Source organism: Propithecus coquereli, unplaced genomic scaffold (genome assembly GCF_000956105.1).
Source record: "Propithecus coquereli isolate 6110/MARCELLA unplaced genomic scaffold, Pcoq_1.0 Scaffold6, whole genome shotgun sequence".
Lineage (NCBI taxonomy): Eukaryota > Metazoa > Chordata > Mammalia > Primates > Indriidae > Propithecus > Propithecus coquereli.
The window spans coordinates 13,287,896-13,293,136 of record NW_012151951.1 but is presented as its reverse complement, the minus strand read 5'-3'; positions in this window follow the sequence as shown (position 1 = coordinate 13,293,136).

The window sequence follows — 5,241 nt, the reverse complement described above, 5'->3', positions numbered from 1 at the left end:
CTCGCTCTTGCTCAGGCTGGTTTCGAACTCCTGAGCTCAAACAATCCACCCACCTCGGCCTCCCAGAGAGCTAGGATTACAGGTGTGAGCCACTGCGCCCGGCCTCCTCTGTATCCTTCTTGACCATCTAGTTATTTTATCCATTATTGTGGGGTATTGAAGTATCCAACTGTTATTATTGAATTGTCTGTTTTTCCCTGATAGTTTCGGCTTCATATATTTTGAGGCTCTGCCAGATACATATGTTCATAATGATTATATCTTTTTTTATGGATTGACTCTTTTATTGTTATAAAATGTCCTACTTTGTCTCTAGTAATAATTTTTGTCTTAAAGTCTATTTTGTATGATATTAGTATAGCTACTCCATCTCACTTTTGGTTTCTGTTTGCATGGTACCTCTCTTTCCATCCTTTTACCCTCAACATATTTTGTCTTTGCATCTGAAGTGTGTATTTTATAGATAGCATATGATTTGATCATGGTTTTAAAAATTCATTCTGACAATCTCTGCCTTTTAATTGAAGAATTTCATCCATTTACATTTAATATAACTACTGATAAGGTAGGATTTTTCTACTATTTCTCTATTTGTTTGCTATATGTTTGATGTTTTTTGTTCCACTGCTTCTTTGTGTTAAATTGATATTTTCTAATGTATCATTTTAATTCATTGATATTTATTTTACTTTGTAAATTTTAAGTCATTTTCTTAGTGTACTGAGACTTTTACTTAACATCTTAAACTATAACAATCTAGTTCAGATTAATACCAACTTAATTTCAATAGTATACAAAAACTTTGCTCTTATTAGTTCCATTCTGCCTCCACCTTGTGCTGTTATTGTCATATAAATTATGTATTTATATAGTGTATGACCATCAACACAGATTTATAATTATTGCTTTATGCAGTTGTCTTAAAAATAAGATGGGAGGAAGAAAAAGAATTACAAATATAAAATACATTTATACTGGGTTTTATATTTACTATGTAGTTACTTTTACTGGTGTTTTTTATTTCTTATTGTGGACTCAAGTTACTGTCTTGTGTCTTATTATTTCAGCCTGAAGGACTTTCTTTGACAGTCATGTATGACTTAACAACAGAAATACATCCTGAGAAATGTGTTATTAGGCAATTTCATCATTGTACAAACATCATAGAATACTTACACAAACTTAAATGGTATAACCTACTACACACCTAGGCTATGGGTATAGCCTATTGCTCCTAGGCTATAAATCTATGAAGCATTTTACTATACTGAACACTGTAAGTGATTGTAACATAATGATAAGTATTTTTGTATCTAAAGATATCTAAACACAGAAAAAGTACAGTAAAAATACAACATAAAAGCTCCTTTATAATCTAATGAGACCACTGCCTATATATGTGGTTCATTGTTGACTGAAATGAGGTGAGTTGGGCCATCGGCTTGTTTGAAAGCAGAGAGCTTTTTGAAGGCTTCCTGGAAACAAATACTATCTCCTCCCCTCACTTAAAGACAGAGTCTTCTGATAAGCCCTGCTTAGGGGACACATCAGAAAAGGGGCGGGCTGTTTTATAGAGCCCTTAGCTTATTTCAGGGTTTCTCCCAGAAATCGTTTTGAGTAAGTTTTTGAAAACACACCTCTACTCCTTTATTCCCGCAGTCTAAAACCTGTTAAGGCAGCTATAGCAGACACACTTTCCTAGGGTTCATGAGCCTCTTGAAATTAATGAAAATTTAGTGTGTATAAAATTGGTTTTTGGCAGAAATCATCAAAGGCTTTCATCAGATTCTCAATGGAGTTCCTTATGCCCAAACCTTAAAAAAAAAATCTAAGAAAGATTGGTTTAGACAATAGAAGTTCTAGCTCCTTGGCATGGTAAACAAAGATCTTCACAACCTGGTCCTGTCCCACCTCAACCACTCTTTCTGTGCATTGTGAGATCTAAGTACGTGGTACTCCATTCGTCATGAACTTTCATTCTTAAATATTTGCATTTATAACCAGTGCGATCTTTTCAAAGAACCAATTTTGATTTTGTTGATTTTCTTTATTGTTTTTCTATGCTCTCTTTCATTTATTTCTCCTCCGAACTTTATTAATTTTTTTCTCTCTGCTTGCTTTTGATATAGTTTGCTCTTCCTTTTCTAGTTTCTTAAGTGAAAGGTTAGGTTATTGCTTTGAGATATTCTTTTTTGACATAGGTGGTTACAGTTACAAATTTCCCTCTAAGCACTGTTTTCCCTGCATTCCACACATTTCGTTATGTTGTGTTTTGGTTTTCATTCGTCTTAGAGTGTTTTCTAGTTTTTCTTGTGAATTCTTCTTTGACCTGTTGGTTATTTAGGAGTGTGTTATTTAATTTCCACATATTTGTGAATTTTCCAAATTTCCTTCTGTTATTGATTTTTAATTTCATTCAATTGTGGTTGAAGGACATAGTTTGTATAATTTCAATCCTTTTATTTACACTTGTTTTATGTCTTCACATATGGTCATTCATGGAGAATATTTCATATTGCACTCGAGAAGAAGGTATATTCTGGTGTTGTTGCATGGAGTATTCTATTATAGATGTCTATTAGGTCAAGTTGGTTTATAGTATTGTTTGAGTCTTCTGTATTCTTCTTCTTTTTTTTTTTTTTGAGACAGAGTCTCACTGTGTTGCCCGGGATAGAGTGCCGTGGCGTCAGCCTAGCTCACAGCAACCTCAAACTCCTGGGCTCAAGCGATCCTCCTGCCTCAGCCTCCCAAGTAGCTGGGACTACAGGCATGTGCTACCATGCCTGGCTAATTTTTTCTATATATTTTTAGTTGTCCAATTCATTTCTTTCTATTTTTAGTAGAGACGGGGTCTCGCTCTTGCTCAGGCTGGTTTCGAACTCCTGAGCTCAAACAATCCACCCACCTCGGCCTCCCAGAGAGCTAGGATTACAGGTGTGAGCCACTGCGCCCGGCCTCCTCTGTATCCTTCTTGACCATCTAGTTATTTTATCCATTATTGTGGGGTATTGAAGTATCCAACTGTTATTATTGAATTGTCTGTTTTTCCCTGATAGTTTCGGCTTCATATATTTTGAGGCTCTGCCAGATACATATGTTCATAATTATTATATCTTTTTTTATGGATTGACTCTTTTATTGTTATAAAATGTCCTACTTTGTCTCTAGTAATAATTTTTGTCTTAAAGTCTATTTTGTATGATATTAGTATAGCTACTCCATCTCACTTTTGGTTTCTGTTTGCGTGGTACCTCTCTTTCCATCCTTTTACCCTCAACATATTTTGTCTTTGTATCTGAAGTGTGTATTTTATAGATAGCATATGATTTGATCATGGTTTTAAAAATTCATTCTGACAATCTCTGCCTTTTAATTGAAGAATTTCATCCATTTACATTTAATATAACTACTGATAAGGTAGGATTTTTCTACTATTTCTCTATTTGTTTGCTATATGTTTGATGTTTTTTGTTCCACTGCTTCTTTGTGTTAAATTGATATTTTCTAATGTATCATTTTAATTCATTGATATTTATTTTACTTTGTAAATTTTAAGTCATTTTCTTAGTGTACTGAGACTTTTACTTAACATCTTAAACTATAACAATCTAGTTCAGATTAATACCAACTTAATTTCAATAGTATACAAAAACTTTGCTCTTATTAGTTCCATTCTGCCTCCACCTTGTGCTGTTATTGTCATATAAATTATGTATTTATATAGTATATGACCATCAACACAGATTTATAATTATTGCTTTATGCAGTTGTCTTAAAAATAAGATGGGAGGAAGAAAAAGAATTACAAATATAAAATACATTTATACTGGGTTTTATATTTACTATGTAGTTACTTTTACTGGTGTTTTTTATTTCTTATTGTGGACTCAAGTTACTGTCTTGTGTCTTATTATTTCAGCCTGAAGGACTTTCTTTGACAGTCATGTATGACTTAACAACAGAAATACATCCTGAGAAATGTGTTATTAGGCAATTTCATCATTGTACAAACATCATAGAATACTTACACAAACTTAAATGGTATAACCTACTACACACCTAGGCTATGGGTATAGCCTATTGCTCCTAGGCTATAAATCTATGAAGCATTTTACTATACTGAACACTGTAAGTGATTGTAACATAATGATAAGTATTTTTGTATCTAAAGATATCTAAACACAGAAAAAGTACAGTAAAAATACAACATAAAAGCTCCTTTATAATCTAATGAGACCACTGCCTATATATGTGGTTCATTGTTGACTGAAATGTCATTATAAGGTCCATGACTGTGTTTCTTATAGGACAGATTTGCTATTGATGAATTCTCTCAGTTTTTGTCTATCTGAGATTATCTTAATTTCTTTTTCATTTTTGAAGTATAGTTTTGCTTGGTATAGAATTTTTGGTTGACAGCCTTTTTCTTTAAGGACGTTCTGGCTTGCATGGTTTCTGATGAGAAGTCAAGTGTTAACTGTTAAACTATTGATTGAGGATCTCTTGTATGTGATGCGTTGCTTTTCTCATGCTGCTTTCAAGAATCTCTCTTTGTCTTTAGACTTAAGCAGTTTAATTATGATGTGTCTAGGTGTGGATCTTTTGATTTATCCTACTTTGAGTTCATTGAGTTTCTTTCATGTGTAGATTAATATTTTTCATCAAATTTGGGAAATTTTTGGTCATTATTTTTTCCAATATTCTTTCTGCCCCTTTCTGTCACTCCTTTTTTTCTTGGATGCCCATTGTGCATATGCTGGTATGTTTGATGATGTCTCAAAGGTCTCTGAACCTCTGTTTATTTTTCTCCATTCTTTAGCCCCTCCCCTTTCTGTCCCTCAGATTGGATAATCTCAATAAACCTATATTAAACTTCACAGATTCTTTCTTCTGCTTGCATATACCTGCTATTCAGCCTCTCTGATGAATTTTTCATTTCAGTTATTGTACTATTCAATTCTAGAATTTCTATTTGGTTCATTTTTAAAAAATACAACTTCTAGTTTCTTATTGATATTCTCTACTTGATAAGACATTGTTCTCATAATTTTCTCCATTTCTTTAGACATAATTTCCTTTAGTTCTTTGAACATATACAGAATGCTGATTTGAAGTCTTCATCTTGTAGGTCCAATGTCTTGGCTTCCTCAGGGACAGTTTTTTCAGGTTTTTTGTTTGTTTTTTTGTGGAGACAGGGTCTTGCTATATTGTTATGTTGCCCAGGTTGGTCTTGAACTCCTG